Source organism: Balaenoptera borealis (genome assembly GCF_965194805.1).
Source record: "Balaenoptera borealis genome assembly, chromosome: 21".
In the NCBI taxonomy this organism is placed as follows: Eukaryota; Metazoa; Chordata; class Mammalia; order Artiodactyla; family Balaenopteridae; genus Balaenoptera; species Balaenoptera borealis.
In genome coordinates this window covers 17,263,300-17,285,836 of record NC_138880.1, presented here as the reverse complement: position 1 = coordinate 17,285,836, position 22,537 = coordinate 17,263,300, and the positions used below count along the sequence as shown (strand labels likewise).

At 33.3% G+C, this 22,537-nt stretch overlaps 1 protein-coding gene across 1 annotated transcript in view; it reads left to right on the top strand.

Moving 5' to 3' along the window:
- Positions 1–22,537, top strand: part of SGCZ (sarcoglycan zeta) — a 929,817-nt gene that overhangs the window by 653,358 nt on the left and 253,922 nt on the right. The window lies entirely within an intron of this gene.

The window sequence follows — 22,537 nt, the reverse complement described above, 5'->3', positions numbered from 1 at the left end:
TGACTGTTGTGTACAGAAGTTGGAATTAATGAATCAGCAGCAGGTTAATCAGTTCATATACATTTGGACACACAATATTCTTCTGGAAGCAAAAGTAAGAGCCATGTCCAAAGCAATTATGCTAAGGTTTTAAAATTATTTTTATTATTTTCTGTCAGTTTAACTAACTTTTGCTTTTTAAGCTTCAGACAGGATCAGAGAGAAATTGGATCCTGTAATATGTTTTTTTATTTTTCACTGAATAAACAAAGAAGCAAAAATGAAATTACAGACAATAACTGTGTTTGAAATGATAAGGATTGGCCAGTAAAAATCATAGAAAATAATAAATTTGTAGTTTTTATTTACTATAAAATAATCCTTATATCTTTATCAATGGTGTTAATCCCAGGATCTAGTGATAGTGCACAAAGTTATTGAATGTGCTATATTAACATTAAAAAACCTAGCATTTGGATTTAAATATGTTTCTTTTGTTTTCAATAAATAATACACATTATATTTAAAGTTTGTGAAATAATAAGGCAAATTAAAATAATCTAATTGTTTCTATATTCTTTGTGTTAGTCCTAATTCTGTTTAAGCATATAAAAAATGTGTTTATTCAAATAGTACAGTGAACCTACTTTCATTCGATTCTTAAATCAGAGTAATTGAAGGATAGTCTTCAAATAAATACTTGTAGGAGAGTGTAATCTATTAAAAATAATTTAGTCTAAAACTCGACAATCAACTTGGCAGGCATTGCAGTGTAAGCTTTTTTAACTAGAAAGGTACTTTGCTCAATGTCATGCTCCTCAGAAAGATATTTGATGGAATGCCAGTGAGGGGGAAAGTTACAGGCCCACTATGGCATACCCATGGAATTTTAATTTTCCCAAAAGATTTGGAGAAATTAATTCATAGCTCTTATAAAAATGAATATGCATAGTTCAAGTGGTAGAACAGAAAATAAGATTAGCATGCAGAAGGCTCCATGAGTTCCATCTCTAGGGCCTTAGTTGTAGCAAGTAGATGTTTCTTCTTCTCTGATTTTAAATTTACTTCTTTTAAAAAAGACAGTGTTCAAATGCCTTTAGTCACTCATCACTTGTTTAAAGTTTTTAGTAAGAGTTTTCTATTTCATTCATTCACTCACTCAACAGATACCTTTTGGGGTCCTAATATGTGCCAGGCACTGGTCTACATGATGGAGATAGACCAGTGAGTAAAAGAGCCAAATATCCTTGGTCTTGAGGAACTTATATTCTAGTGATGGAGAGAGATAATAAGAAAAATATGTAAATTCTATAGTATGCTAGATAGTGATAAGTTCTTAGGAAAATTAAGATGAGAATGGGTTGCAGTTTGAAGGGCAGGTATCACTAAGAAAGCAATATATAAATTAAGACCTAAAAAGAGTTGAGTGTGTCATGTGGAAAACTCAGGGAATTGCATTCCATCAGAAGGAGCATTAGCAGAGGACCTGAGATAGGCATATCTCTGCTAAATTTTAAGTACAAGGGAGCAAATGTCAACTTAAAGAAAAACAGACAACATAGTAGTTGTGAGCTTAAGTTTTATTCAGGGTCTTACTGAGGACTATAGCCTGGGAGACAGCCTATAAGTTCTAAGGAACTGCTCTGAAGAGGTAGGGGAGGAGCCAGTTTATATATGATTTTTTTGACTATGAAATACATACAGTCAACATACAATAGTGGAGTACACATTTTTTGAAGTGCACATGAATCATTCAACAAGATAGGCCGTATTTTTTTTATCATAAAAGGCAAAGATTCTTAAAGTAGAAGGAGAAACTTACAGAGAGATTGGAAGCAAAAGGATCGGGAACATGCAACTGCATAAACACCAACCAAAGAAAATTCATGTATCTACAATAAGATCGAAGTACTAACTTCAGAGATTCAATACACTAGCAGAAATAGTCACAATTCATTATGTTAAAGGGGTATATCCACCAAAAATATATAAGAATTCTAAATCTAAACAAATGCCCCAAAACATAGATTTGGTATGTATGTTATAATTAACAAAATGTTTATTAAAGGGGGTTTCTCTGGTAACGCAGTGGTTAAGAATCTGCCTGCCAATGCAGGGGACATGGGTTCAAGCCCTGGTCCAGGAAGATCCCACATGTCATGGAGCAACTAAGCCCGTGCGCCACAACTACTGAGCCTGCGCTCTAGAGCCCGCCAGCCACAACTACTGAAGCCCACGCACCTGGAGCCTGAGCTCCACAACAAGAGAAGCCACCGCAATGAGAAGCCTGCGCACCACAATGAAGAGTAGCCCCCGCGCACAGCAACGAAGACCCAATGCAGCCAAAAAGAAAAAAAAGTTTATTAAATTTAAAAAGTAACTGAAAAGGTAAACTAAACTCTTAATGGAATATAAAAACATGAGGATTCATTTCAACAAAAGAAAGAAATACAAAGTTATCAGATATATGATAGATTAATAGAAAACGTTTACATGGCTGAGATAGGCAAAATGAATATAATTAACACTCAAGCCATCAACAAAATCTGATAGTAAACTCATTAGAAAAATGGGCCCCCAAATCCTAAAATGTTATTAACAATCTGACATGTGCCAGTATCCACAAGTAAAGTGAGATATATATTTACACCACGTGCTTAGAAAATATGAGTCATAGATGATACTGTTGGATGAGAATATGAGGAAAACCACACTTATGGGCAGTGGATGAGAAATTAAATGGCTATAGACACTTGGAGAATAATCTAGCAGGATTTATTTTAAAATACATATGACCTAGATATCACACTCTCAGTATATATTTCAAACTGTGTCACTTGATCAGAAAGGGGTTTTTATAAGGATGCTATTCATGTAAGTGGATCTTTTGGTAGCAGGGTATTGGTGTCAGTTCTGTGGGGTTGGATAAGTAAAATGTGGTGGATTCATTTTACATGAAACTGTGCAGCAGTTAGAGAGCAAGGAAAATGAACCTAAAAGAACCTACAGCAATGTGGTAACATATTAAAAACACTATGCTGTGTGAAAAAATAAGTTAGAAATGGAATTAAGTTTATAGCACAGTATACTATTTATGAAAAACTGTATACACTCATGCCTGTGCACATACATGCTTGGAAAACAACTTTTCATATTTTTAAGAATTCTTATAGATTCAATGACAGATATCAACAATATTAGAGCACCTGCCTATATCAGGGGATACAGAATAAAAGGAAAGAAATAAATAAGTAAAACCAGAAAGAAACTTCCAAGAAACAGTGATGATAATGTCTCCTGAACTAAGGAGTATGATTAATTCAATTCTTTGCAACTGTGATACGTAAAGAATTGTATTTACATTTCAAGTCAATCATTCTGGATATAGCACAGAAACTGATTTAGATAAAGAACAGAATAAATGCAGAGAGAGCAGTTTAGAAATTATCACATTAGCCCAGATGAGAGTTGATGATGGACTTGAATCTAATGATGGTGATGAAGATTGAAGGACAAAAATAGATTCAAGAAGCATAGAGAAGGTAACACCTGACAAGACTTGGTGACTGGAAATCGGAATGTGAGGGAGAAGGAAATGTCATTGATGGCTTCTTGATGTTTGATGTAGATAGAAGTTGGTATCATTCCCTGAAAAAAAAATAAAGAACATGGAAAGAATACCAGCTTTAGTGAGAGAGAGGCATCTGGGCTGGTTAAAATATCACAAAATGAAATTTTTCCAAATCCATTCAAGAAAAATTGGAGGGTTGAGCCTTGAGGCAGAAGAGATGTGATGGTGGCAGTGTGACATCAGAAATGTTCTTGTCTCTGGGAAGGTTAGTTTGATTTGATGCAAAGAGTGGAACACTTGTATGGAAAGAGCTTCCTTATTCCTTCATGGCATCTTATTCTACTTAAAGGGTTAAACGTATGGGCTTTATTCATGGTCACAATCTTGGATAAGCCATAAAATGGATAGGAATAGTATAAAATGAATGCAACTCACTTAAGTTACCTCCGTTCAATTGAAGTCACTAAAGAGTTATTGAATTCCTTTCAGGTTTGAGTAATATGATAGTCATTTTACAGTAATCATTTTATAGAACTTCTTTTCTGTTATTTGTATTAGTACACAAAGAAGTATAATTTTGTAATGTGTTATTGTTCAGCTAATGCCAATCCTTATTCATTAACCCAACTTACTAAATCAGATTGTTTCAGTGATGTTACATTTTGAAATTAATGAAATGTTTAAAAGGCTCTAATACTGCAACTGCTTAGTAGCACACAAAACACACATTTAATTCATGTTGTTCAGCACAATTTCATCATGAAATTGTATCTATAGAACAAACATTTTTACACATCTCTTATTATTAATTTGCTTTAAGAAAAATTTATCTATCTCTAGCTATCTCTATCAAAGTAACATCATGTCTAGATTTTTATTGTCAACCAAAAATGTTTGTACTAATTTTTACAAACATTAATGATGAGTCATACTGACCCATGACTATTTATGCCCAAACCGTCTTAGATTTATTGAACAATTCCTAAGCAACGAATGGCAAGAGTTTTATTGTTCTACAATGAAAAAGGATTTATAGTATCTAGGCTTCTGACATATTTTTGAAAATTCATTTCTATGTGGGTCAAGATTTAAATGTCAGTGATACACGGTCCAAATATATTCTCCAACATGAGCTATTAAAATGAAATACCAAAGAGGTTCCCCAAGACACCAATTTATAATCTGTATGTGCAGAAGCAGGTTACTAGACCAAAGCACAGGGTAAAGGTGAGTAATTTATTTCTTGACTTCTTTTCCCTAAGATGCTTCTCATTTCCAGTAACCTAAAAAGATGTATATTTCAAGCAAAGGACAATGGACAAAAATGGATATAAATTTAAAATATATTGGTATCAGCTTTGCTTTAGCTATTAAAGTATATAATAAACTTGTATTTTCAAGACCTTATAACTCCTTTTTCATTGGAAAGTACACAGATTCTTTAAAGACCCAAGAGCACTGTATAGTGTATTACTACAATAGTGTCCTCCACTAGTAACAAAGCTTAGCTCTCAAATAACTTAGAAACCTCTGTATACTCACCTCAACTGAATACTCTTAGGAATTTACAGGAGCATATATTGCACTAGAGATTGTTGATGTATGATGTCTTTTCCCTTAAAAGTATTTTATCGTTCAACCCAGTGGAGTGTGTATGCATGCATGTGTCTGTGTGTCTCTATGTGTGTGTGTGCTTCTATTGTGATATGTGTCCATCAAGGAGTAGCCATTAGGGGTTTGGAAGAGAGAGGATCATGATCTCGTAAACTTTCCTACATAATCACTGTAGGAAGTGTACCAAAAGTGGTCAAAAGTAGTTAAACCAAGTCAACAAAATAGACATTAAATAATTTTAATGCCGGATAGGAAAGAAGTCTTCAAGATCAATAAAAATGAAGAAATATAACCAAAGACATGAGTTAGATTTTAAAAATTGATGAGTAGAGTGAATCAGAAATATTTTTAAAGTTTTTTAATATCTGATGAATGTGAGTATATTAAACTAGGAATAATGAGGTTGTCAATTAAGAACAGTAGTTAAGATCTGAGCTAATAGAACATGCCTACATAATCTTCTACTTCCATTATTCTGTCTCAAAAATGACTTGTTAAAAGGAGGGATTTTTTTCCTTTTGTGATTCTGACTACAAAAGACCTTAACAGAGCTTTTTTAAAACAATGGAATATGTGTATTTCTGTTACGTACATGGATGTAAAAAATCCATTGATTTCCTGAGCTGTTATCTAAAACACAGCCTGGTCTATAAATAGTCACTCAATAAATGGTTGTTGGATGATCAAATCAACACATTGATTCCATGAATTTTAACTTCACATGAAAACTACTGAGTTTTTATATTCATCAGAGAGGGATGTGAGAGAAGGGGGGAGGGAGAGAAAGAGGGAGAGAGGAAGGAAGGAGTGAAGAAGAGGGGATAGACTGAGACTAAGAGGATGAGAATCAGCAGGCTTCACTTTGTAGTGTATTGAGTTCCGTCATTGAGTTCCATTTCTGAGCCAAGTGAAACCTATGCTCGGAAGCACTTAGCATCATGCCTAAGCAATATTTTTATTTCCCAGGCAGAATATGGAAGGTCACAGATATTCTATATTTTCATACTACAATAAATAACAATATAGTGCACTGAAGACGTTGACTTACAAACCGTTTCATTTATGTAAAATGTAGTTAAACTCGCGTAAGCAAGATGTTAGACAAAGGTCAGTAATCGGTCTGAGTGTGTCTGTGAGATCCAGTCAGATGTATTCCTTACACACTGAAGTCTCATAAAATGCCAATTACAAGTATTTTCACTAGTTTTTACCACAGCATTGTTACTTAGTACATATGTTTTGCGTATAATAAAAGTGCAACTAAGTTAACCCACTCCTCTTCTTCTTACTTTCCATTACACTTCCATTCACAGTGTAAACTGCCATTTACACACACACACACACATGCACGCACACACACTGACCAAAATTAATTCAGATGGACAAACAGGGTGTTGGGACAAACAGTTTATTTAGATTAGTAAAAGTGTCAAGCCAGTTAGATTATATTTGTAGTCCTTTTAAGAAGAGAGATCTTGCTTAATTTTTTGAGGAGACTATTCTGTATCCATTTCATAATTTCGTGGCTGCTGAAGCAGATTTGTCTACCCACAGGCACAGTGAGCAAACTGAGTAATAAGTTAAAATGAAGTTTTTCAGATCATTGTTCTCATTTTAATTTTTGAATGCAGTCATAGCCTCTTACAAAATGGCCTTGTTAATCTAACTTGCTAATAATGAATTGTTAAGTAAAATGAGAATTCTGCAAGCACTTTTATTACTTTTTCATATTTAATAAAACTAAGAGCCTGAAAGAATGGACGTGTTCTGTAAAATTGAATTCTATTTGTATTTGAATTGAATTCTGAATTTCTATTCAGCTCCATTAGTTTGTGGTATTTTATCTTTGCATTTAGAAAATATATAATATAATATATATGACTGGTGAAATTTTTTCATCTAGAAGATTCCACTGCTTCCATGAATAAAAATGTGTAAATTCCCAGAAATTAATTAAAATTAATCTTTAGTTAAGTCTCAAAAAATTGCACTGGACAAAGTTAGACAGTTTGAAGACTTTATTCAAGACTACTGCAAGAGAGGAGAGAGATCAAACTCAAGTCCTTGAATCAAAGGGCAGGAGAGGATGAAAGGGCATTTAGAGGATCTATGGGAATGTAATGGAGGATGTTAACAGGGAGGTTGGGCCTGTGATTAGGCTAGAGGCAGAGGCGTTTGCTAATTGATGCTAATGGGGGTTAGGCACCTACCTTCCCACAGAGACTGGGAGATGGGGATGCTATCTTTCTTGATGCTTACTTTTCAAAGGATGGTTCTCATGTCCTTGAGAAAGACGTTCCTGGGTTGTAAAAGTGGCAAGAGGCTTGGAGAAGATTTACAGCTCAAAGGGGCAGAGAAAGCATTTACGATTGAAAGTTTCCAGAGAAAATGCTCTAAGAAATAGCATTTTTCTGGAGTCAAAAGAAAATCTGTCTAATATCTATTCAGACTGAGGGAGAAGCTTAATGCTGTCATTGGCATAAGCAACAAACCATAAACAATTTATTTTAAACATGATAGGATACAGAATAATATTTCAAACTTTTATTCAAAATACAATGTAAGGCAAATATCAATCCATCAGTCTTTAGATTCTAGTAGCAGAATAAAAATGTACATTTTTATATTCACTTTACGTTTTTTAAATTTATTTTGACTGAGTTATAATTAACATACAATATTATATGATATTATATTAGTTTCAGGTGTGACTCGACATTTTTATACATTATAAAATGATCACCACTATATGGCGAGTTACTATTTGTCATCATACAAAGTTGTTACTGTATTATGGACAATATTCCCTTTGTGTACATGACATCCTCATGACTTATTTATTTTATACCTGGAAGTTTGGACCTCTTTTGTTGCTCCTCCCACCTGTCTCCCCTCTGGCAACAAAACAGAACAGAAACAGACTCATAGATAGAGAAAAATGTCTTATTATTATCATCAAAGACTAATAAGATAGTAGGGGATAATCAGGCTGTGATCTTAGAAAGGACCAGAAGAAGCCAGATGAATCTAGCATTCAGATGTCTTTTCAAGTTGGGGTATTTGACCCTCTGGAGGAAACAGCTGAAAAACAAAAGTGTGCATTCAGGAGACTTGGGGATTTAGAGGGAGAAAAATTGTTTTGTATGGCCTGTCAAGAGTAGGGAACCACCCAGCTGGTCTTGGGAACCCAAAAGACTGTGTCCTAGGAGAAAGCTTTGCCTTTTCCAGATGTATAGATGGAATCACATAATATTTTCACATTGGCTTTTTTTCCACTAAACAAATTCCTCCATATTTTTTCATGGCTTGATAGCTCATTTCTTTTTAATGCTGAATAAAATTCCATTGTCTGGGTATACCACTGTTTATTCACTAACCTACTGAAGGGCATCTTGGTTGTTTCCAAGTGTTGGCAATTATAAATAAAGCTGCTAGAAACCTCTGTCTACAGGTTATTTTGTACTTTTTGTAGGTGGGTAAATACCAAGGAGCATAATTGTTAGATCCTATGATAAGAGTACCTGTAGTTTTGTAAGACAACTGCTAAATTGTCTTCCAAAGCAGCTGTACCATTTTGCATTCCCACCAGCAATGGGTTAGTTTCCATTGCTCCACATCCTCGCTAGCATTTGGTGTTGTCTGCCCTTCATTTTCAAGGTTCCCTCTGCATTATTTTCTTAAGACATTCAATTATTAAAATAAATTTCTTCAACTCATCCCCTACCTCCTTTTATGGACAATATTTAGTGAGTTCCTTGAATTCTAAAAAAACTCCTGGAAAAACAAAACAAAAAGCAAAAAAAAGTGTTAACCATATATAAAGAGCTAAAGATTGTAGAGTAAACAACGATACTAAGTTTATGATGACAGAAACCTCATTAGTTGGACATACTCCAATAGCTGAAGAAGAGGTATGGCGTTTCATCATATGTTTCCTTCTCTTTTACATTTTTGAAAATAAGATGATATGGAGTGTTGTGTGTTTTGATGAAAATCAGAACGCTTCAAAAAATTGCTTATGATGTTTAGAAATTTGGGAAATACAGACCTAATATTTTCATGGTTATTAAACCAGAGTAGATTTATGTAAACATAACCATTTATTAGCCTGTTGTACATATTGTTTTAGACAGGTTTAGTAGATGATAAACTATGTAAAGAGAATACAATAGTGTAAAACTACTATGAGGAGGTATCTACTAAAATAATTGTGTCATTTCTACTACCCAAACTCAATTTAGAATACTAATAGGGTATAAAAATCACTAGTATATAAAACAACTCACAGTGCTAAAAACATAAAAATACAGGTAGTAAATTTCAATGAAAAATATTAACTTTCATTAATGAGCTCATAAAGTCAAATGCTTAAAACCAAAGTACTTCAGTATCTCAGAGTTTGTTTTAAAGGTTTTTGCCAGTAGGTTTGGGCTTTTTCTTGTTAATGGAATGAAAAAGTAGCGTGCCAGTGGGAACTCACACAAATAATTTTATGGACAGACATTTTATAGAGTTAAAAATTAATAATAAGTTTATAATTTATTAACTATAAATTACTTACAGAAGTAAAAAGAAACAAAGCATGAACTTAAAAGGAAAGAAATATTATGTAAAGTATAATAAATTGAATATACCCAAATTATAAATTAGGGGAAGAAGCACTTATCACCAGCAGCAGTTCTTCAGAGATTTCCCAAAGACAACAAAGTATTGTGTTCTGTGGGTCTTAGGTAGGGTATTTAGGAAAGGACAATTAGGGAAATATAATAGTTTGTTAAAGAATAGATGAGTTTCTGCCTCCTTTTGTAAGTTCATGGAAGAGTTTGGGAACTGTTTCTCCAAGACAGTGAGACACAGGCAAAACACATGAAGGTAGAATTTTAAACAGGACTGGGTTTTAGTTCTTGTTTGGTTTTTAACTGTACAAGACTGGCAAGTATCTTAACTTGTGACAGCCCCATCATGTCATCTCAAAGTGGGGATAATAATAACTACTTCACCAAGTTGTTGTAGGAATCAGTGCATTAGCATTTATAATGGTACTTGTTCAAGGTTTGGAATATAGAAAATACTTGATAAATGGAAGCATATTATTCTTATTAAATTTTGACTCGCTATAGAGTTAGACAAAGAGATTTGGTATCATGTGGGTTTTGCTTTAATTATTAGTTCATTTAAGAGAATAAGCTATTTTAAACTTATGTATTATTTTAATAAATTAGACATACATATATACATGTATGTCCAATATTGAACCATTTAAACTAATATATTTGTCGTGTATGTGTCACCCATATTGAACTTGCCATATACTTCCTTAAGTTGGAATTGTTTCTGATTATTTTATCCTCTGGATTTAAGACTGATTGTAAGGTCCTGGAAAGCTGAAATAGGGATTTTGGTTTTATTGTACTTCCAACAAATTCTAGCACAAAGCTTTCTTGTAAATAGAAACCAACAAATGGAGGTGTGAAATAAGTTAAAATATTAGCTTCACTTTGGAACATCAGTGAAAATTTAATCAGATGTATTTTCTTCTGTTTTAGTAACAATCACGTTATTAAAATGAATCATTCATGGAAATGTCAGTTGTTTAAATGACAACAGAAGGGAATCTCTATTTAAAAACTCTTAAGTTAATGATTTTACTATCTTATCTTTTACTTTGTTTTTTGGTTTTATTACATTTGTAATAATTGTATTCTGGCACCAATCCCACAATTCTTTTACTATGAATTGGAAACAGTGCCACTTATATAAGGGAATAATGCTTAGAAAATTGGTGTGCACATGAAATAAAAAAGAAGATAAAACTATATATTTTTGTTGATAGTATATTAAAATATGATTCTTGGGCTTCCCTGGTGGTGCAGTGGTTGAGAGTCTGCCTGCCGCAACTAGAGAAAGCCCTCGCACAGAAACGAAGATCCAACACAGCCAAAAATAAATTAATTAATTTAAAAAAATTTAAAAAAAAATGATTCTTTTGTTCTTTAATACTACAAAATTAAATATAAATCTGTTCAGTTTGTAATGTAAAATGCAGAGCTCTACCACAATATTGTATGATTTGAAATATTTTATAAAACAGTAATATAATAACTCATTGAACAAGTCCACATTATGATGTCAGATTGCTGAAGAAAGAATATAAACCATAATACTTAAATCTTTTGGTATTCAGCCTAGATTTGGCAACTTCAACTGTAAAGAAATCCGAAGAATGGCTTTCATTATACCATTATAGCAGATTTGACCTTTTCAAATTTATCTCACATTATTTTGGAATGATGCACTTGCAGATTAAAGCTGTCTCTGACTTAAATTTTTTTTTTCAATATCTTTTTGGTGGTTAAAATCATTTGGATATAATAAAAAGTTTTGTCAAGGGCAAGTAATTGATTTTTCAGTGTGAATCAAAATCTAATAGTAAATTTAAGTATTTTAGCTTCTAAATATAGTTTCAAAGTTCTTTGGAGGTGAATGTCTGCAATATATAATTTAGAAAAGTATTTTGTTCTTTCTAATGGACAGATATATTTTAATTTTGCATGAAGGGCTACCTCGTAGGATTTATCTTTTCCATTCTTGAAATTAATTCTTAGAGCTCTCTATAAAGTAAAAATATGCCTAAACATTGAAAGAGAATTATGATAACTGTTACTGCAAAATGAACTTCTGATATTAATTAAATGGATTTAAGAACTAATTTCTAGCATTTCTTTCTATGTGAACACATGAGCTTATATGTGTATTCATGTATGTATGAGGGTATGCCTATAAATTTAGGGGTACACAGACCAAAAAAAGCATCTGAATCATCCACACTAAATATGCAACAGTTGAAAAATAACTTAGAAATTTGGATATTTGCATGCACAGAAGGCAAATTAGGTATTATACTAATCCAAATTGAAAAGGATTTGATTATTTGATTCATGTATTTTTACACAAATTGCATAAATCTTTAATTCTTCAAATTTGAGTGCAAAATAAGCTTTTTAGAGAATGTTACATTATATTGTTGCAAGTCACTCTTCCCAGCGGCAGATGCCCTTCGTCAGTGGAAAGTTTTCTATTCCTTTCAATTAGGGATTTTTTAATTTCATCTGTACATTTTTTCCCCACATGGGGAAAAAATTTGGCAATGAATACTACTACACATGGGGAAATTATTTAAAGATATTATTTTTCATAGAAGCTATTTTTACTTCTGTTGAAAAATAGTAGGAACATTTAATTCTATTTATTTATAAATTTTCATCAAATGTTTTCACTAACACCTATGTAATTTAAAATACTGGTGGAAATTAATATTATTTTTGGTAGAAATATTTACTTATATAATGAATTTATTATTTTCATGTTATATATACTTCCTTGCCTAATATTTATTCCAGGGTTAAGGGTAAGAAATCAGCAATGTATTTAATGAGGTTATCTCATATGTATATTGCAATAATAAAATTAAAGAGATTTGGTTTAACATGAGTGCAATAGCAGATGTGGAAGAAAGTTTTTTCATTCTTAATTATCTTATACATAAAAATGTAATTTGAAAATAGTTATAATTTTAAGCTATTATCTTATTGTAATAGAAATTTATTTCTGTAATAAGACATAAAGAGAATACTTCATAAACCATTGTAATATATTTTAATATATATGGGAGCAGGTGTGAACTTTATTACAGATTTCAGTTCATTCTAAATTGCCTTTTAATGTTCAGTGACCCATTTAGTTATTTATTTTAACTGAACATTTCTCTTAGATATTATTCAGAATTAGTAAAACCCATGAAATGTAAATGCTATTCATTTTTTATAAAGACTCACTGATTGGGGCTTCCGTGGTGGCGCAGCGGTTGAGAATCTGCCTGCCAATGCAGGGGACACAGGTTCGGGCCCTGGTCTGGGAAGATCGCACATGCCACGGAGCAACTAGGCCCGTGAGCCACAACTACTGAGCCTGTGCATCTGGAGCCTGTGCTCCGCAACAAGAGAGGCCGCGATAGTGAGAGGCCCGCGCATCGCGATGAAGAGTGGCCCCCGCTTGCTGCAGCTATAGAAAGCCCTCACACAGAAACGAAGACCCAGCACAGCCAAAAACTAAATAAATAAATAAATAAATAAATAAATAAATAAATAAAACAAATCCTTAAAAAAAAAATAGACTCACTGATTACCACTTCACCATCAGTTAACACAAACTGGGTCATGCAGTTCTTGAAACACCAAAAAAAGATGGGCTACTTTGGTAGTTTAGAGTGAGAGACCTCAGCTAAAATTACTTCAGGGATTATTATTTAGGACTGATGCTATCATCTTTTTTGTTTTTGTATTTACAATGAAAAACAGAAATTTTTATTTTAGAATTATTTACAAAAACAATATTGGTTTTTAAACCATAATACACACATGCACATACACATACAATTGTCTGAAGAGAGTATTTTTATTTGTACTGGAAGAGCATTTACATATTTCAATATTCCTTCTCCTAGTTCAATAGGAATTATACTGTGCCTTGTGAGATCAGCATAAGAGAGGATAATCCTTTTAATATGGAGAAACATGTATTACCACATCTCATACATCACCATTGAGTTTCTTATAATTTAATGATAGCCTAGCATGTGGATGAAATAAGTATCATGAAACAAGTTTGGGTTATACTATGTGTAGCTTAGATTTGACAGCATAATTATAAAGTGAATATGTGAATGTCAGGTCTTGAGTTCATCAACTCATTAACCATATTAAGTCTGTGAAGTGTCTACAGCTTGGAGACAATGATACTGTAGGTCTCTGAGAGGAGTGATGACTGGACAAGTATCTCTATTTGGCTTTTAATCCAATTAAAGTCATGAACAAGCAGATTTATTAAATTAAGACATTAGTGGAGATTCATAATTTTTTCTAGTATATCAAAAAGTTTGATAGAAATTGTACCCACAGTAAAACTGCACAAACCAACTAAAGGTCAATGTGTTTGCTTGTAGTTGGAACCATTTAAAATTACTTATGTTCACACGCTGAAAACAATGAATACTGAAAACTGAGACAGCAAATTTCTTATGACTTGAGTAACGTAGTTTGATGGGAAAAGCCTTGCAAAAACAGGGGAAAATAATAAAGGTGTTCCTTAGAGAATAACAAGTAAAAAAACTTTGAAAATTAAAATTTACAGTGAATGAAACCTAACCTTGATGTATTTTTACATTAGAAATATAACAGGTTTAGGTAGATAAAAATCAAGTAAAAATGGAAAGAGCAAAGCAATGATGGGTTTCCAGAAAAAGGTGCAGCACACCAGAAGAGTTTTCACAAATCTACTTAATTTCTACAATTTCTTGGTGTTTACATCACAATTATTACCACTGTCTACCATGCTTTAGGATTATAATTAGTTCTGAGTTTAATGATTGTATATAGAAGTCTTTTGGAGCCCAAAAGACAATTTTTAAGAGAAGTGATTTATTATTTTTGTTTTACTACAGTGTTATCTTTGTTAAAAACAAGGTGTCTTTTGGAAGGGATCATGACCACTTTTTATAAAATTGAATACATTAGCTTATTTTTAGGTGGAGTGAAAAATGGTAACCATTCTGTGACCCAACCTGTTAGGTAAAAAAATCACAAAAGTGCCATCAACTTGGGAAATGAACACTGATTCGTGTTTCCTGACCTTGGGTGCAATTTTTTTAATATTTTAACACTGACACTTTGATCGGATAGATATTTTGACTTTGCTCTTTTTAAGTATATTTTTGATTTGTGTTTGTAAAACCAAAAATATTTTAATTTGAACTATGTTAACACCAATAACTGTTCATCAAGAAAGTATTTTCCAAAGTAAATTACAATGAGGTAATGTAATTTTGTGATTATTTTTTATGATGTCCAGCCATTTAAAATGGTTTTTACTAGCATTTTTTTTAAAACTCTGGATTAACATCTGTATATGAATATTTTACAATGACATTTTTTCCATTGATAAGTTTTTGTTCTTGTCAAAATTTATTGTTACCATTATAAATTATTTCTGTCTTTTTCTGCCATAGTCATCATGTATTTCAAAAAGTATTTTTCATGTTCGTATTGTACATTTATATTTTATCAATTTTTTTCTAACAATTTTTAGTTAACAAGAAATCTTATGTTTATTGTGTGGTTTTTACTCTCACGTTGATGATATTCAGCAGTCTACAATTAACAAGGTAGTAATTCTTCTTCTCAAGAAGTTTACATTCAAAAAATTGATTTTTAATCATTTTATATTAAAATCATTATTTTTGGTAAATATTATTATTTGAAATATGTGAATTTAAGGTTTATCCAGTATCCAGGTGACCCTCCTTCCATCTTGTTTCCGTACTGCTGTAATAGATAGTAAAAGGTCTCTTTCCTTAGTTCACCCTGAATCACTGTAGGCCCCAAATTGCACATCTTAAATAATGAACAGTTGATCTGTATTACTGGTGGATTTGCGAATTTGTCTATTTGCAAAAAATCATGTGTAACTCCCAGATCAATATTTGCAATACTTTGCGAATTCAGGAACATTTGAGTCACCTCAGGTGCACATTCCTAGCTGAGGAGGAACAAGGGGACTGAGCCTTAGTGTGGCAACTCTCATATGGTAAATAGTGTCCTTTTTGTCATCTACTTAGTACCAGGTTTGAGGGTTTTTTTGCATTTTTGTGCTTTTTGTTGGTGAAGAAGCTGTTTGCAATGGTCTGGTGCTGGAGTGCTGTCCAGTGTCCCTAAGCACAAGAAGGCAGTGATGTGCCTTGTGAGGAAAATGCAGGTGTGTTAGATAACCTTCCTTCTGGAACGAGTTATAGTGCTGCTGGTCACGAGTTCGGTGTTAGTGAATCCAAAATACATACTAGATCTGATGTGTGAAAATGAGAAACAAGCATAAATCAGAGTTGTGCATTGAGAGATTGACAAAAATGCCGTGAGCAGAAGCTTGAAGGAACTTAACCCTGGATTTCCCCTGGGAGCAATGTTTCTGTATACACAAATTGTGTTTACAGTGTTTTTATTACATAACTACTGTGATTTATGAGAGTCAGATTTAGGATAAGATTCTGTAAAATGTTATACGCATTTAATTTTCTCTGAGTAATCTATTCCTGATACAAATAAATTCCTGATATATTAGAACAAATAAGAATATTGGTATTTTTAGGGCTTCCCTGGCAGTTCAGTGGTTAAGACTTCATGCTTCCAATGCAAGGGTCACAGGTTTGATCCCTCGTCAGGGAACTAAGATCCCACGTGCTGTGTGGCTAAAAAAAATCAAAAAAGAATATTGGTAATTTTTAATGGTATCATAAGTAGGTAAATGAATCACTACATTTGGAGATAGTTTTCATCTGGAAAAGCTAATGGGCATTTTTAATTATTTTAGACACCAATGTATTTATTTAAAATGATTAATTAGATGTGGATATGATACTCATTTGAACCCTTTGTAAATCTACTTACCAATAAAGTAAAATGATTCATTTATTTAGAATCATTATAATAGCAGTTTTTGACAGATCTTTATTTGGTATTTAAATTGTATGTGGAACAATGTATTCAATTCAGCATTGTTAAATGGGCACTAATATGGTTATTTGTATTAATAGCTTATTCATAGTATTTAGTAAATATTACATTGGCATTCAAATTTAGGTAGCTAATGTGACATTTGTGATAAATTACTTTTCAAGTGAGTTGGTAATAATTAGAGGATATACTGAATAATTTATTAGCAAAAGGGATCTTCATTTGAGGCAATTTGTATGGGAAGAATAACCTCCATTGACATACTCAATCCAGAGATTAGGTCCTCCTTGTATATGCCATCAAAATAATTGAAGATTGTATCATATATTTAGTATTAGATTAGACTGGTATATGTGGTTGCTGCCAGAAAAATAGCATACGTCTTATGAGTTGTAATCAGCATCTTTAATAATATAGTCCCATTGCTAAAAAGTACGATTCATAAACTTATGCTAATTATTGTATTTATAAGCACTGCAAATCATTCACTCTTCTCTCATACCAAGTACACTAAATGAGTAGAGTATAATGACATTCTACATGACACAGATAGTCTACATTTCAAATTATTTAATCATTCTGGAAAACATTCATTTGCCATGCTTTCGTCTATTACATTTTTGAAGAAAACAGTTATCAAAGGTTTATGGAGTTATTAAAGGTAATAAATATTCCATTAAAATAGGATGTAGGCTTTGCTTAAAGCAGGTTTAGAAAAAATTAAAATGTACATACATCTGTCTGCCTGAGAATATTTTTTTCCAAAGCATTCAAAAAAAAAAAAAAATGAAAGCAGGTTTTTTGAAGGCACTCTTATCAGTCAGTCTAGGGTGTTTCTCTTACTAGCAATGGTGAAGTAATCATTGTACCTGGGGCCTAGATCATTAAAGATCTAATAAGCAAGCAGAATTGTTAAGACCACTTATTCCTTGTTAAGGCAACTATCTAAATACACCAGAGGACCTGCTATTTTGGTATCAGTGAGGGCTATGGCAAACCAGTCTTATCTTAGCAGTCTTTCCCAAATGACTTTCTCTTGAGCTCTTTCAAAGAGGACGGTTTTATCCCTGGCACTTTTCATCCACACCTTTCTGTGCTCATCTCTCTTCTGTATCATTTAATTACTGATTTTCTCCAATCATCATATATTTAGTCCTCATTATATGCTCAGAAATGCACTAGGACAGAAAATTATGTGAATAAATATATCAGAAGTAGTTTTCTAAAAGTGGTTTTCCAAGAATACAGAGGCCAAGACTAGTGTTGGCTCTGGAATTAAATGACTGTATTTCTTGCTCTGGAATTTTTTAGAAGTGACTTTTGACAATTTTTCATAACGTTTAAAAAAGTTTGTTCACAAAATAGCCTTAAAAAGAAAAAGCTTTAAAGGATGTATTTAAGCTATGTTTATTAGAACTTTACATTGAAGATCTTGCCAGTCTAAAGCCTTTATGTATACTGTGTGGAAGAGTTCTGAAGCAAGCTGTCACTCAAAAATTCCTCAGTGACCCTGGCGTGAGCTGGCCTTTAAATATGGTACTGAAACCGCCACATTGACTCATGTATGTCAGGGCATCTTTAACTTTAATGGCAAATGAATCACCTGGGGATCTTGTTAAAAGGCAGTTTCTGATTCAGTAGGTCTAGGTAGGGCCTGAGATTCTGCATTTCTAAAAGGCTCTACAGACTACAGTGTGAGTGGCAAGAGCTAGCTATGAAAGTGATTAGACACAAGTAAGTTGGCGAGATTCACTGAGGATATTACAAATGCTGCCATGTGTGAAAGCTGGACAAAGCTATATTCCTTCTAGAAAGGACAGAATGCTAAAACTCAGAATGGCTCTGAATGGAAGGCGTTAGAATTGAAGAAGATATATCCTATGGGACTAGCTGTTGACAGTACTGCTACCAAGACAAGTTATCACCATGAGAGAATCATCTACAAGAAATACAGGGGCTACCGTGAATGGGTGCTGACAGTGAATTTCACAGCCAGCACATCTATTGAAAGTACCTTATTGTAGAAAGATAACATTCTGATCCACCAACCCACTATGAGTCCCTTTTCACACCTGTTATTAGGGTAGTGTGTTGATTTTTCGCTATGCTAAGTAATGAGGAGAGAAAGTAACATTTTTCTATTGGGAAATGTATTGAGATTGATCAAAGTTTAGGCTGGATATCTGATTTTAACAAACAGATACGCACCAAATAAAAGTGTTGCTTATCACTTTGCTAACATATTAAACAACATTTAAATTAATTGACATTGCTGTTTTGAAACGTTTATCTGAAATGAATAAGAATCTGGTACTCCCAACTTTAGCTCCAGGGTTAAGCAAGATGTCAGCACTCAGCTCTTTACCTTTTCACACAGTTTTAACTTTCCTAATCTAATAAACAGGGCTGAGGAGTGACAAAATCTACTTCTTCAGACTTAGAAGGCCTTTCTGTATTCCTGTCAGTGTTTCTCAATGAGTGAGTATACTCTTGATCTTTGGAAATGTCAGTTGTTCCTGTACAAAACTTTCCTACAAACTGCAGCGCTATTAGCATCCCTGGCTCCTTCGTACTAGGCATCGAGGATCCAAGTAATCTGGGGCAACCATTCCTGCTGCCCTTCCTGATTTCCACGCACTGGGAGTGAGCACTGATGCCCGCTGAAAGCCATTCTGTTGTTAATACAAAATGTCTATGTAGGTTAGGGATTTTTAATTTTTGAATTCTCTTATATTGGTTGAGAGCTTGTAATAATCTTAACTTTGTATGAATGTTTTAGAATATAATTTCACAATTCAGGCTTCTAGGTTTTGAATTGTGCCTACACAACTGTCTGACCTCAGACAATTTGCATTACCTTTTCTTGGTCAATTTCCAAATTTTTAGATGTGGATGTAAAAAAGTATCCCATATTCTTTTTAATATATTATTTGAGGCAACTTTAGACTTATTGGAGAGTTGAAAACTAGTAAAAAGGGTCCGTGTATGCCCTTCGCCCAACTTCTCCTTATGTCAACAACTTACATAAGCATGATACATTTATCAAAATTAATAAATTAATATTTGTACAAAAATATTAACTACACATACTACAATACTACTATTTGAATTTTACCATGTTTTCCACTAAGGTCTTTTTCTGTTTCAGGATATAAATCAGTATCCCACGTAGCATTTCTTCCTGTCTCCTTAGTCTTCTCCACTGGGGAGCAGGATGGCTCTTGTGTCCTTTTGACATTTCCTCATCTCTTTTCTGAGTAATTTTTAAATTTCTGACACCACAAGATATTCCAGGTTCATCTGTATTTTCCTTCAGATCAACTGCTCTCCTAAGTATGGACATTTAGCTTATTTCCAAATTTTTGCAATTACAAACAATACACAGATAATTTTTGTATGTATTATTTTTATGTTTTCGAAGGTATGCCTTCATGGTAGATCCCTAGAAGTGGGATGCCTGGTCAGAAAGCAACACTGAGTGTGTATATATATTTATTGACAAACGTGTATAGGTATTGACAAATTTCCCTCCCAGACTTTTAAGCTGATGATCATTTTCACCAGCAATATATAAGACTGCCTTTACCCAAATTCACCAACATCACACTTTTCATTTTTGCCCATCTGATAGATAAGAAATTATATGTTAGTGTTGTTTAAATTTGGTTTCCCTAATTATGAATGAGTTAGAACTTTTTACCTCTTTGAGGGTCACTTTAAAATATGTATTTATGACTTGTTCATGTACTTAGTCCATTTTTCTACCTGGTTTTTATTAGTCTGTCCTTTAAATTTCAGGGATTCCTTATATAATAGGGGTTTTAGCCCTACAACCATGGTATATATTACACATGTCTCCTCACTGTTTTTCAGCTGTCTTTTGATTTTGCTTGTGGCATGTTTTGGATGCATTTTCTAAAATGTGGAGTCAAATATATCAGTCTTCTCTTTTACTGTTTCTGAATTTGCGTTGTCCTTAGAAAAACTTTTCTATCCCAAGTTCAAAGAAGAATTCACTCACCTTTTCTTCTAGTACTTGTATGGTTTCATTTTTACAAACCTCTTTTAAAGGGAAAACCATTTCTGAAAATATATGAACATTCATTTAGATTAAACCTTTGAATTATTGGTCTTTTTACACAGAATGTTTCATGCTTCCTGTTTTTTTTCTTTTTAAAGACACTACTTTCTTAGGGCAGTTTTAGGTTCACAGCAAAAGTGAGCAAAAGATCCAGAGTGTTCTCATGTACCGTCTCTCCCCAAAAGCCCACAGCCTCCGCCACTGAAGACGTCCTCCACCACAGCAGTGCATTCATTACAATAGCTGAACCTACACTGACTCATCATTATCACCCAAAGCGCATAGCTTACATTAGGATTTACTCTTGGTGTTGTACCTTTTACAGGTTTTGACAAATGTATAACGATAAACAGCTACCATCATAGTGTCATACACAGTAGTTCCACTGCCCTAAAAATCTTCTGGGCTCCACCTATCCATCCTCCCTCCCCTCACCCCCTGGAAACCATCATGTTGTTTTACTGTCTCCATAGTTTTGCCTTTTTCAGAACGTTGTAGAGTTGGAATCATAGTATGTGGTCTTTTTAGATTGGCTTCGTTCTCTGAGTGTTTCCTCCATGTCTTTCCATGACTTTATAGCTCATTTCTTTCTAACGCTGAATGTATTCCATTGTCTGGTTGTACTGCGGTTTATTTGTCCATTCACCTACTGAAGGACATCTGGTTGCTTCCAAGTTTTGACAATTATGATTAAAGTTGCTGTAGATAACTGTCTGCAGGTTTTTCTGTGGACATTAGTTTTCAGTTCATTTGAGTAAATACTAAGGACCATGATTGCTGGATTGTATTGTAAGAATATGTTTAGTTTTGTCAAGGTACGGCCAAACTCTCTACAATGCAATGAATGCAAGTTCCTGCTGTTCCACATCCCTCCTAGAATTTCATGTTGTCAGTGTTTTGGATTTTGGTTATTTTAATAGGTGTGTAATAGTGTCTCATTGTTGTTTTAATTTGCAATTCCCTAGTGACATATGATGTTGAGCATCTTTTCATATGCTTACTTGTCATCTGCATATCTTCTTTGGTGAGGTGCCCACCTCTTTCCCCACTTTTATTTAGGTTCTTCATTTACTTATTGTTGAGATTTAAGAGTTCTTTGTATATTTTAGTTAACAGTCCTTTATGAAATATATGTCTTTTTACATTTTCTCCCAGTCTGTGGCTTGTCTTCTCATTCTGTTGATCCTGTTTCTTTCTAAACTTAGCTATGGGTAATTATTTTTTTATCTCATATTAAAAGTGAAAAAGTAACTTTCTCAAATATAAGCAAAAATATAAACTGTAAGGGAAACCATCTGTTTCTTAGTTTAATGATATGTCTGCTAGGTTACACTGTACCCTGACACATAATTGGATTTCACTGTTAACAATAGACTCCTACCAGATTGTATATTTTCTAGTTTAAAATCACTGAACCTGACATCATATAAATATTCATCAAAAATAAATATAGGACAGAAAAAAGGAAGACATGCAGGGAGCTAAATTTCCTATGGAATCTGTTTTTGTTTTTATCAGTCTTCAAATAGTTCACTTTTAGTATCAAAGAGAGAAGTCTGTTTATAGATCCCTGAATGCTTTAAAAGAGACTCTGCTTTTAACGTGAGTAGTGAGATGGATAATTTTCTAACTGTGAAATCGCTAACTAGTTTTTGACCTTGGGGACCACTTAAAACAAGTACCCTCTGCTCTCCTGGTGGGCTTGGAGCAAAGCAGCTGTATTTTGCACAG